General features: G+C 40.3%; 1 long non-coding RNA gene across 1 annotated transcript; it reads left to right on the forward strand.

Moving 5' to 3' along the window:
• Positions 1–401: 401 nt before the first annotated feature.
• Positions 402–12,948, forward strand: LOC118968280 (uncharacterized). The gene is made up of 3 exons (XR_005055852.2): positions 402–533; positions 11,600–11,687; positions 12,183–12,948. It is a non-coding gene; the product is annotated as an uncharacterized lncRNA (long non-coding RNA).
• The last annotated feature ends 573 nt before the right edge of the window (positions 12,949–13,521 follow it).

Genomic DNA, 13,521 nt, shown 5'->3' on the forward strand with positions numbered 1-13,521 from the left:
TTATAGCATGTAAATGCAGGTGTTGCCTTGTATACATCATTCTTGATTGGTGGTGACCAGAGAAAATTAGTGTTTAGACTGCCTAATACTGACAAATATGGACGAAAAGGAAGAATTTAAACATAAAAGGAAGAGGGGATGCAAGGAAAGGGAAGACATATCCACATGTAGGGCAACGGGAAGGCCTTGGCATTGTGAAGCCTGACGGCCCAAGGCAGTCAAGGACAGAAGCAGCTGGGGCAGAGTTCAAGCACAGCTTTGAGAGAAAATGCTGAGGGCTTAATCTGGGATAAATGTGACTGGCAAATCCAAAGGACAGGCATTGGCTAAAAATAGCCCATAAGCCAAGAGAAAGGAAACACAGATTTGAATCAGAGCAAGAAGAAGGTTGACAGCAAAGCTAGGAAATATCTAGAAGTTTGCTCCACAGAGAGAGGGGAACTAGCTGAATTTAAGGGCTTTAGGGTTAGTGTTGGAGTTTGTGCAACTTGAATCAGAGCAAACTGAAGGTGTTTAGGAGGCCCATCTGTTGAGTAAGTATAGTATTCAAAATACTTCTGAAATCCATTTTTTTGTTTTTCTCCTTTGTTATTCAGGGTGAGACTTAGTGACACACATGGAGAAGAGCTTGATTCCTCAGGAGTTAGGAGGTGGATAGTCCCAGAAATTGGGGAATGGACAAGCAGAATGGAATTTGTAAGATAAAGCACATTTCTTGGAACAAAGTTTTAAAACTTGCTCCTGGAAGGGCTTGGCTTAAAGGAATATGGAGTGAGAGTCACACTGGGGAAATCTCAAAGATTTTTTTCTTAAACTGGATAATATGGTTTCTGTAATGATATTATATATGTGAAATCTGATTGGCCTTATATGTTATCTACCACAAGAATGTTCACATCATGGTTAAGCCCTCCAAATAGGTGTTCCTCCCTCCTGCCACCTGCAAAAATAACTGGGCCGGTTATTGCTGTTGATTACCCACTATTAACTGGAGGTATGGAAATATAAAAGACAGGGATTTCTTCTTGAGAAAGAGAACATGTAGTTCCGACTGGCAGCCATGTTGATGCACAGCACTGCTTTAGGATGAAGGTGACTCAGAGGATAACTAAGTGGTGAGACTGAAAGAATCTTAGTACTTGCTGGCATCATGGAGCCATGGTAAGTCCATGTTAGACTTCCAGTCACAGGAGAGACTACATTTCATTTTGTCAAGGTCTTTTTGAGTTGGAATTTCTGTTACTTTCAGCCAAAATCATACTGATATATAATGATATGTGTTAGGTTCTTCTCTGGACACAGAGGCTACCCTGGGGAATGTAAGTTAGACAAGAGCTAAATGGGAAGGCAAACAAGGAAACCAGATGGTTTTAGCAGAATAGACTATGATGACTGTTAGATCCCCCAAATTCTGATTGTCCTATTGATGTTAATCTTGATTGAATGATTTGACTTTAGGGAAGAGGGTGGATTCTGGGGAAGCAACACAAACTCATAGAAGGAGTTAAGGCTTCTAACAGTGAAGGAGGATATACATGGTGAAGATTGGTGGGGCATCACTGATTGGGAGTGTTATGGCAGGGGAGACCACAGAGAGGTGGAGGGGTGTTTCCACTAGGGGACTTCTTTGAGGGAAACACAGAATATCTAAGAATGTGGGTGAAAACCAGGAGAATATGGAATCACATAAGCCAAAAAAAGAATATTTAAAGGACACAATGGTTAACTGTGCCAAAAGTAGTTAAGAGTTCAAGAAAGATGCGAAGTGTAAAGTGTCCATTAGATTTCACAACAAGGAAGTCAATGAGAACCTTAACAAAGGAAGTTTCTTTGTAGAGAGGGGAAGAATGGAATCAGGGGTTGGTTAATTTTTCAAGCAGCTGAGCTGGGAAAAGGAATAGAAAGATAAGGAAGGTTGCATTTGGTTGGTGGGGAGGGGAATTTGAAAATACCAAGGGAAATTCTGTTTGGTCTTCCTGATTGAAAAACTCTTAGTATAGAGGAATGATTGAGTTCCTTTAGCCATGATTGCAGGCCTATATCATACCCTTGGTATTTGGAAAGGCCTGTTGTAAAAGGTTCACACTGAGCTTCACTCACTGAACAATGGTGATTAAATAGACAGGGAAGGGTTTCCTAACAATATCCTTAATTTGTAGAGTTGGACTATGCAAGTCATGGTTTTTCATTCACTGTGTAAGATTGTTGCTTTAAGTACCTTTCTCAGGTTGGTATCCATGCTCCATAGTGTTAAATCAAAGCTTTAAGTTCAAAGCTTATTCAGCAAAATTTTAAATGTTTGCTTTTAATTAAAAAGTTTTATATACAATATAGGTGATGGGGAAATCACCTCAGTCTCTCTCCACAGAGAGAGAAAACCTCTCTAAACATTTTGGTCTCCTTTTAGTCTTTTCGCTGCTCATGTATTTATTTGTACATCTCATGTGTTGAGTACTTTGCTAGGCCTGGGCACCATCAGGATTCATTATGAAATATGAGGCTTAGGTCCTGTCTCCAAGAGCTGACAATATGCTTGAGAAGGTAACACATACAGAAGTGAACAGTCATTCAGCAAGCTGGATTGACAAATAAGGCCAATTTTGGGTGAGATGAGTGAGGTGGCATCACTCAAGTCGAGGAACAAATTCTGTCTTTATTTAAAATTTTGATATTTTGTTCACCATGTATTTTTTTGTACTACTATTGAGATTAAAAAAATATTCCATTAAAATATGATGTATCTTGACTACTAAGATCTTGAGTGCTCTTAAATTTTGTACTCAAAGCGAATGCCTCTCCTGTCTCACCCCAGTCCTAGCCTGGTAATACCCTGGCTGAGAGATGGCTGTGGGTTCAGACAGATGTTGGTTTGATCCCATCTGTCCCTACCAGCAGTATGAGTTGAGCAGGTTACTTGATGTCTGGAAACTCAATATCCACATTTGTAAAGGAGAGATAATTAAATTAGTGAGATGATACGGGTAAAGTGCTTAGCTTAAGGAGAGCAAATATTCAATAAATAGAATATCATTCCAAAACAAAAATGAGTAATCTACATAATTACTATGCTATAGCATTGCCAATAGAAATTGGATGTAAACCATACACATGAGTTTAAGTTTTCTGGTAGTTGCTCTTAAAAAAGTGAAAGGCAAAAGGTAAAAATGATTTTAATAATGTTAGGTAACCGTAGATATCCAAAATAATTTTATTTCAATGCAAAATTAATATAAAAATGCTTAATGGGATATTTTACATTTTTTTAATACCAAGTCTGGGAAATTGGGTACATATTTTAGACTTACAGGACACCTGAATTTGAAGAAGCCCCATTTTAAATGCTCAGTAGCCACACCTGGCTGGTGGCCACCATGTTAGACTACACACCTACAGACATTCTCAGACCACTGGAGGTGAGAGCTACTGGGACAGGAATGTGGAAAAAGGAAGGCATTTTCTAACCCTTCTGGTGGGGGAACTTTAGGAAGAGCACAACCTCCAAGTCCAGGGCAGTTTCTACTATCCTTTGAGTAACTCTCATATGGGCTTTGAAATATGAAAGTCTGTGAATATTTGGGAACACAATTTTTAAAAATACCCAGTAGGAAGAATACATGACTTCCTCTTTCATTTCTACCAGTTTATCAAACATTATTTGCTTATTTTCTTATTCCATTGGTGTCTAGGAACATCTTAATATCACTTACAAGCACAGTGGCCATGGATTTGAAATACTTTGAGTTTTAAATTAGTCTGTTCCCTGAACCCAAAATGAATGAGCACTTTACAGGTATTTTGAAACTCAAAAAATTTAAAGGTAAAGAGAAAAAAAAAGACCTTACGCTAAAAGTTGGCAAGGAATTATAACTCTAAAGAAAGTCTTATTTAGATCTAAATACCTAAAAAGAAACCCTGGGGCCACGGTAGTATGTTTTTTATTAAAAAGGTGAGAATCTGGGTTTGTTTGTTTGTGTCAAGGAAAGAAGAAAATATTTCCCAAAGAATATGTGCAATATCCTTAGATATGATGTATGGTCAGAACATTTTTTAAGATGCTCACTCCTAATATGTTTGGTTTTTGGCCTTGATGGGCGCTCCAAGAGGCATGTTTACTTTCCTCACCACATACATGCCCCCTTGTGTTAGCAGTGAGTGCAGGCCGGGTACTACTTTTATGACAAGAAAAACAAACAAATAGCCAGCCAGACTCATCAGGAGCGAGCTATTTTCCTAGCGTGAGAGAAATTGCTGCCTTTTTTTGTGTTTATAGTTTATTTATAGCATTTAACATTATACTTCAAGTCAAGACATTATTTTGGATTGCATGACTTGACTCTCTGGAAATGGTAGGGATAAAGTTTCTTTACCCAAAAAGTGCTGTCCCCATAACCTATATATTTTTAAGGTAAATGCTGATTCATTCCCAATGCATTTTTTTTATAAAAAGTCTTCCTCCAACTCCACCCCCCTGGATTGGAAGTGAATGTGCCAAATTTCACGTAGAAATCATTTCTGGAGGTTTTCCAGGTCTGAGAATATGAGAAAGGAGGCCGTTTAAATATTTCAGCCTCACTGCTCCATGTGTGTGCCGAGACCAGTAGTTTCAGCTTCACCAGAGAGCTCTTTAGAAAAATAGAATTTCAAGCCCCACTCAGATATATCAGATCAGAACCTGCATCCTAATAAGGTTCATTAGGTAATTCTTATGCTCATTAACGTTTGAGAAGCGCTGATCTATAAAGTCCAATAGTTTCCATAGTTTTGTTTAAATAATCTTAGTTAAAAGACATCATAATAAATTGTTTCATTCCTATTACCATTCTTCAAATTAAAATGTTTCCATATTTAACCACTAGTAACTTTGAGATACCTCTTACAATAATGTATAATACCATGCTTCTATTTAAAAGTATTTGTGACTTGAATATTTTAAATGTGTTTTCATGTAATCTACAAGTATCATTGTAACCACCACGGGTTTTCACAATGTGGAAAGATGTTCTAGGTACATGCCTCTGTGGATAAGATGTGGGTATTTTTTAAAGCTTCCTTTGGGTAGCTCATAAGCAGCCAGGGCTGAGAGTCACTGCTCTATTTTCAGAATATCTGATCCACAGGCTTCAAGATCTTGGAAAGATTCAGATCCAATGTGACCAGTGTCTCTTCTTTTCTTTTTAAACATAATTTTAGGTCTGGTTCATTTAAAATGTATAGGCCCCTCCACCCACTCCCCAGACTGATATAAACGAGGCTTCCTTACCTCTGCTCCTCGCAATCCCTGATTTTCCAGTTCACAGCTACCCTGAACAGTCAGTCCACAGTTCTTCTGCCCCAACTTCACTCATTAATCATTTCCTTTCACATTTCTGGTCTCTTTCCAGCTTTCTGGAGTTTTTCTGGAATCCAGGAGCCTGAAAATAGCATCCCAGATGTGTCTATGTCCATGTTCCTCCCTTCCATCTCTACGTTAGTCTTCAGAGACAGCCCAAAATAGCACTGGCTTTTTCTTGCTCGGACTTCAACATTCTCAGGCAGTTTCACATTTTTAAAATGAAAAAAAAAAAAAGTCTGGACTAGCTATTGGATTGATCTTCTATAAAGCCCTAAGTTATATTTAAAAACTAGAGATTCTGAGCTCAGAACGGGTCAGTGTCAGCCCGTGTCTGCTCGCCAGCCCTGGGTCACTGGCTGCGAGGAGCATCCCCCTGCTGGTTCCTGCGCTCAAGCCTGGAGCAGGTGACAGCCCTGTTCTGGGATGTTTCCTCGGAAAGCATTTGAGAATGCTCTTTGGATGAGTAATAGTAAAAACCCAAAGAATGATGAATTGAACCAAACTAAATTAATTCTATGAAACCAATAAATTGTTAACATCTTAAAAACAATTCTGGCCAATTACTTTTCCACATAACTTAGAAAACACATGTATTTCACAACTAGGGAACCAATTTGGATTTGAAAAGACAGCTATTAGAATGGCCTACATATTACATTTCTATCTGCTTGATTTTGGGACTATTTTGATAAAGTCTTAAGTAGTAACAGAACTTCTTGAAGAAGAAAGCCAAACTGTTGTTTTCTACTTGCTATCCTACGTCTAGAGAGTAAGTGTGCTGGACTCTGTTTTCTATTTCAGGAACCACCTTAGGTCAATCTGCCCTACACCACAAGCTGCCCCTCACTTTGGGTTCTGGGCTGAGAGTCTCTGCAGCCTATAATCTATTTTCCACTTGATCTGTCTACCAGTTTGGTCTTTAATAATTTACATCTGCATTGCACTTTAAGACAGGAATAGGCATGTCCAGCAGGCACAATGAGAAAACCAACTTCAAGATGGGAAAGAGCATTAAATGATTGCCTTGGAGTTTGATTTTACTATGGAAAGACTGAAAGTGTCCAAGGTCCTAGATTCATGGAACTTCTTCCCACTGTGGCTACAGCCAGGCCAGGGGCATCTAGACTCAAAATGACAAATGTCAGTGGAGCCAGTCCCCCTGTGGTGTTACTAGAGCCCTTGATTTTTCTCATGATTACCTTGTTCTAGGGAAATAAGGGTTACATGTGGGGATTAAGTTTTTTTTTTTTTAAATCAGCAGATTTGTCTCAGCTGGCATGAATACTGAGTTATGACCCTTGGGCACATACTAGCTGGATGAAATAGAAAAGACAGCTGGAAGTGGATTGAATACAGGCTGGTAATGAGGAAGTCAGCTCAGATTTTAACTTGGCCTTTGCTAATCCAAAGGGAAGGAACTACATAATGGGGAATTAGTAGTATATTAAATTGTGTGGGGGTGTTTGATTTTTGAAACATCTCTCTTTTACAAATGTTTGTGTGAGTTCTACATAACCGATCTGATGGTACTTAGAATTTTTTTTGTAAAAATTGTCTTTATTTATCTACATACCTTTTTCCCCCAAAACAATTTAGATTACTGATCCATTTATAAATTCCTAAGTCAATTAAAAAATGTTTTAAATGTTGATAATTTGCACTTTAAAGTATTTAATGACTCCATCTTTATTTATAGAGTTCCCTAGTAATAAAATTTAACTTTTAAGCATGCCCTTGATGGTAATATTGCCATTAAGACTCCTAAAGTGATTTTAAGCTTTATCTTTAAGCACTTTCCTGACTTTTGGACAAATCACACTGCCCAATGGGATTTGGGGTCCCCTGGCTGGCCCAATAAGCTTGCTACGTGGTGGCTGGTAGGCGAGTGTGGGACTGACTGGGGAGACACTCCTGGCACACCTGCTTCTCCTGTTGCAGGTCCGATTCTCCTCGCCGCTGCTCTCCTTCCCCCCAGCCCCAGCGGGTACTGCCTGTCCCTCCCGCCTTCCCACCGTGGCTACAGCCAGGCCAGAACTGGCCTTTAGGTGCCCCCTACAGCCCAGGTGCTTTCTGCCCCAAAGAAAGAGATTTTGCTTCATATTCAGCCCCAATCAGAATGGCCTCTACAGAATGACCATTCTTTGGTCTCCTTGAGGAGTATTTTATGTTTTCCTTGCTCTCTTTAGCCTTATGGTTTTAAATCATCCCAGCACATGGAAATACTTAGGGAGCTTTTAAAAATCTGTTTAGTCACAGGCCTAAAATTTTAATTTATTTGGTTTAGGTGGAGGCCCAGGCCTCCAAGGGATTTTAACATGCAGGTAGAGCTTAGCATGAAAGGTACACCCTCAAGCATTTCTGGTAGTCCTTGGAAGATGTCTCTAGTGGGCTTAGCATTACATCTGGTCAGTGATCCACAGGTTCTCTCCTTTCTTCCTTGCCTGCTGTGTCCCCTTCTGTTAGGTACCTACCTGTCTGCTCTCACTGCCACTTTCCTGCTCTCCCCCACTGGTATGTCTGTTGTGCAGTCACCAACCCCACTTCCACAGGCTCTGCTACTTGCTCCAGGAGCCACTATGTACCAGCTTTAGGATTAGGCTGCTAGGCCTCAGAACTGATAGTAATAATTACTTAGTGATCCTCTCCCTATGTGCCAGAACTATTCTAGATGCTGTACATAGATTATATCATTTAATCCTCACAACAATCTTATGAAGTATGCACTACTAGTATCCCAGTTTGTAAATGAGGAGACTGAGGCAGAGACAGAGAGTCTAGGAAACATGATAGGCAAACCCCCAAGAGTCCATGTCCTGGTTATTCAGTCAAATACTGCTGTTGACGGCATTGTGTAGAAGTACTTAAGTTCACTTAAGTCAGTTTCCCTTAAGTTCAGAGATCAACCCAGGTATGTGTGATGCAATAATTTGAGTTCTTTAAAAGCAGAGCACTTTCTCTAGCTGGCAGCAGAAAGGGAAGTTAGATTTTAGCATGAGGACTCAACATGCTATTGATGGTTTTGAATGGGGCGGAGGTAGTTGACAAAGAATGAAGGTGGGCTCTAAGAAAAGACAGTGGCTAGAGTCTGATAGCAATGAAATGCAACCTCAGACATTTGGTTGCAAGAAACATGATTTACCGTGGAGGTGAATTTTTCCTCAGAGTTTCCAGATAAGAGCCCAGCCCATCTGACACCTTGACCTCAGCCCCATGAGCTCCCAGAGATCAGAGAACCAGTCACACCCTGCAGGACTTCTGACCTACAGAACTGTGAACCAATTAATGGCACTAAAGTATGGTCATTTGTTTGCACAGCAATAACAAATTAATACTGGTAATTTGTCCAAAGTGAGTCAGACAGTAAACAGTAAAACCAAGATTTAAACCCAAGTAATAGGGGTCAACAACTCTCTCAGAGCACTTCAAATCTCCACATCCAGTGGATCCAAGTTTCCCTGAATGATAAACACCATACTGGGCTTTCGCACTCATGACCTCCTCACAGAGGCTTTGTCATTAAGCCAGATGGGTTGACCTGACGGTCTCCTCCCTTCTGAAGACATCTCCTGAAGACTGCTCAATTTCCCAAGCAAAACCTTTTGGTAGGTTTGCATGCTGTTCCCTAGAATTAACTCCACTGGGCTTAGGTGTGATACCCTTTGGACACAGATTTATAGTTCTCTTTGTCGGGAACGTGTAACACTTCATGCCTAAGAAGGCTCGGGCTGTTTATGACAGGACCCGTCGAGGCCCATAGTTGGCCTGCATTTTGAGACATGCTCTGGTGTGCAGATATAGGATGTATTTCTTTGGATTCTTTCCTCCTCCAGTGTGCAGGGATCACTAGGATATTTACATTTCTTTCTTTCCTACTGGAGCAGATATTACGAATTCACTGGTCAGTATGTGATAGCTCTCTTTCTAAGGCTCTAAAAGTTTTCATGTACTGAATGATACCTCTGTGCCAGACAGTATGCTAACTATCTCATCTAACCATCCCAATATGCCTACAATGTAGGTATCATTACTTTCATAGTACAAATAGGCCATTGGGATACAGAGTTAGGAAGGGACGCTCTGTTGGAGGCATACAGCTGAAAAGGAGGGGAGCTAGGGCTACAGGACTCTCCAATTTCAAAGTGCCTCATTAAAATAAAAAGCCTGCTACTTTGCTTGTAGAGCACTTTCTGGGCAATATAACAGTAAAATGATTCTATGACTACAGAAATAATTGGTGCTGTGGTATCCAGCAGTTGGCTGTGATTGTCTGCCCACCAGGGCCTTTGGATTTGGGAAAGTTGCAAAGTACAAATGTGAGCTTCACAGTCTGGGAGAATGCGTCATTCAGAATATGCCCCAGCACCCATGAAGTGCTTGACAAAGTGATTAATGAAGCAATAAGTGAAGGAATGGCTTTTTATTCTTAAATGGAGCCCAAGTTAATGATCAGGCTAGGAAGCAGACCACAAATATTTTTTGTTGGTTTCTTTAGGTTGTTCAACAGAATTTTGTATTTAGGGAGTCAAACCTCAAGCATAATCTTTCTTACGGCATAAAGTACAAGTGTTTAATGCCCGATACCTACCTTCATATGAAAGAATGTATATTTTGCCAGTTATTATCATTCATTCATCTATTTACAGATTCTCCCAGGCCATGAGTAAGTCTATTGATTTTCTCCTGAAGTCCCTGTGCTTGGTAAATTTGTCCATTTGATAAAAAGTCACTGAGTTCCAGGCACCTTGGTAAGCCAAATATTTACTCTGGTGAAGCTGCCAATGATCAAAACATTTTCAGAACTTTGTTTTCAGGGCCTGAAGTGTGTTAATTATACAATATCGTCATTATGGAGCTAGTGCACTAACACTGTCTAATCCAATCCCTATAAGAACAAGAAGTCATCATATACATGTGTGGGGAGAGTACCCAACAGGAGCTCAGTACATACTTCAAGGGGTCACTAGTAACCATCTCTGCCAGGTGAACATGGAGACTTGAGGAATTAAGTGACTCCCACAGAATCAACATCCTAAGGGTAAGAAATCAGACTCTCCACCTCTGCCCCCCCCAATTTGGTGATGGTTGTTGTTTTTAATTCAGTACACCAATATCTCCAACAGTGACAGATCATTCCTTGGGAGATGGACTTGGTATTTTGGAGACACTCAAAATTCACTGAGACCTAGTTATTATAAATAAGATTGAGAACCAAACTGGATAACAGCAGGAGATTTATATTGTTTGTTTTGTTTTTATAAAATCGAGGCTTTGACTATCAGGTAATGAACCATATTTTCTTGGGAGGCTGATGAAGTGGCTCTGCAGACAATTCTGGGAAAGTAAACTATCTTGAGCAGTGTCAGCATGTCTAAAAGTAGTGCATGTGTTTCTATAGGACTGGTTTTTGAGGAGTGGGCACTTTTGTAGCATGTAAAGGGGATCACAGTTTGTTTCAGAATCTTGGTTCTTAGCTTCCCCTGGGCATACAGGGCACTAATTACATGTGAACTTTTAAAACAGACAACAGAGCATGGGACCCAAGGTTTAATGACAACACAACAATAAGAACTTACATAACAAATATATAAAAATAAATATATTATAAACACATGCACACATATATAAATCAAGCAAACAAGTGCAACTTAATCAAACAAACAATCTAGGGACAATAAAGAGGAGGGAATAATGGTGGCATCATACACCAAGAAAACTCTGCCCAGGATGTCCATTTCTCAGGATTGTACCATAAGCAAAGGAATGAAGCAGCTTTGACTGGCCATAGGTAATTCTAAAAACAAGCCTGTTTAGCTCTTTAAAAACCTTAAAGTAAATAGAGTAAGCAAGTAAGGCAGGAACTCGCAGTATGGTTTCCAGATAAGGGCTGCAGCCCTCTGGCCTGTCTGTTATGGGGTCAAGGAGAGAATGTTACATAAATAAAAGCCAGGAGGGATTTGGGCTTGGACATCAGTGCAAGCTGATAAGGCTGAAGCATTTTACCTTCAGGGGTAAACACAATATGCAGAATGTGGGTGCAGAGCAGAAAAAAGCTCAGATTCATAGCCTTTTATTTCTTAATTTTAACTCTTATGTCCATGGCTAAAATCTGACATACTCTCAAGGTTTCTGCATCCCAAAGTTATCAAATTAACAGCAAGCAATCTATGATAGGCCTTTTTACTGGGGAAGGAAATAGTTTACATAAATATTGAAAGTAATCTTTGACTCTTGGCATGTTAGAATTCATTGTTTTTTTTTTTTCATCAGGTCCTGTACCAGGAAGCTCCATAAGGTGAATTATCACATTGCAACGAGGTTCTTAGAAGTTACATGGAGAGAGATCGTTGAGTGCTGAGTAAGTCACTGAGCCAGGTTTTAACACCCATGACCTGAGCCATTCAGCTAAAGAAACAAGCATTCGTAAAGGCTAAAACTGAAGGAAATGGATGGATAAAACAAAGTTAGATCATTTCGAGTAATGATTATCATCTGGCAGATAAAAAAATTGTAAAGCTGTGACCACTGGAACAAAGCATTTATTGAATGTTAGGCTAGAGATAGGTAACCAAGGATCAAAGCATTCTTAAGTAGAGCACAGCCATGTAAAGTTAATCTGAAGACCTTTTGGAAGCCAAAAATGTTGAACAACCCATATTAGCTCCTTGAGAACCAGAGAAGATGACATAGGCTTTGAAAGGGTTTTCCCCCTTTTCTGTTTGGAAATGGAAGAGATTCTAGAATTAATGGATCATTTACTAATTCCTTTTTCATGTACAACAACAACTACAAAAGGACAGGCAGGGCACTGTAAAATATAAGGGAAAATTAAGATATTTAGAATTTTTCACAGTTCCTTTCAGTTACTGGTCGACTCAACACTCATCATGGGGAGGCCAGAGGCATGCTGGGATCTGCTCACCATCTAGAGACACGGTGACACCTTTCCTCTTCTCAGCCCTGGGATCATGTGACTCACCAACTGCCCCAATCAGGACCTCTCTACATGCTTCTCCAGCCACACCTACCACACTCTACAACTCCCTCCAAGACAGGACCACCATGAGGAAAGTGATACCTGATTCCACACCGCAGCCACAGCTGCTGCTACCAAGCCCAAACATTCACCCTCCCCAAGAAGGAATCAACCTATGTAACGGAGTGCAGAGAGCATCAAGTCAGGAAAAAGAACTAATGACACTTAACCTGACTGCCTAGAGCGAGAGCCACCCAGTCTTTTCTTGTGTAAATTACCCGAGGCTTCTGAGAAATGCGCCTACCCTAAGTTAGATAACTAGAAGTGGGCAACAGCCTGGGAACGCCTGGGGATGTAACCGGTGATAAGTCACATAGACATGCTTGGGTAAGCAAGAGATAACAATTGAAGCGGGCAGGCAACTGGCACATTCCCTAAAAAGGTTACAATGTTTCCCATTGGTTACAATATAGAGTGTGTTTTAAACCTATTAGTTGTAGAACTGCGCAGGCTTTGGTGTAACTGCTGTGAAGATCCTATATAATCAGTACCCAAAGTTGCTTCGGGGTCGGCAGCTCGGACTCGGCCTGCATGTCAGGGGAGGTGCTGTCGACCCCAGCTTGCTGGCTGAATAAAGACTTTGCTTGGATTTCATCTCCGTGTCTGTGTGTCTTGTTCTCTAGGAAACCCCGGAGTCCTAGACCCTAACACCTATTTTCACTCATTCCCACTTTTCCCAGTTATTACTTATGAAAAAGCTCCTTTGTTAAGCCAACCAGTCATATCCAGACTGTTAAGCTCAAAACCCTTTTACTTCCTGCCTCCCAAACACTTTGGCTTGTGCTTTTTGGAACATAACAAATATACGGCTTTATAGTCTCAACTTCCTCAAGATCCCTGCCTTTCTGAAACATGGCTGTGTCAGTAACCTACATTCCCCATAACACTCTCGAATGGAGCCATTCCTTCGTTTACCCTTTATGTAACTAGGAGTGAGAAGTGGGGGCAGTGCCTTCTTTGCTTCTCCATATCACTTTTAGACCATTGCTTTCACCCCCATAGTAGCCTGTTTCCCCTGCCTCTGGTTTTAAAAAGAAAAATAACAGTTGATTAATTTACAATGGAGAAGGGCTAGTCTTTTCAATAAAGAATGTCTTGGGAAAACTAGACAACCATATGTTCTGAAATTGGACCCCTATCATACATCATACACAAA

This window comes from Manis javanica, chromosome 2, assembly GCF_040802235.1.
Source record: "Manis javanica isolate MJ-LG chromosome 2, MJ_LKY, whole genome shotgun sequence".
Classification (NCBI taxonomy): Eukaryota; Metazoa; Chordata; class Mammalia; order Pholidota; family Manidae; genus Manis; species Manis javanica.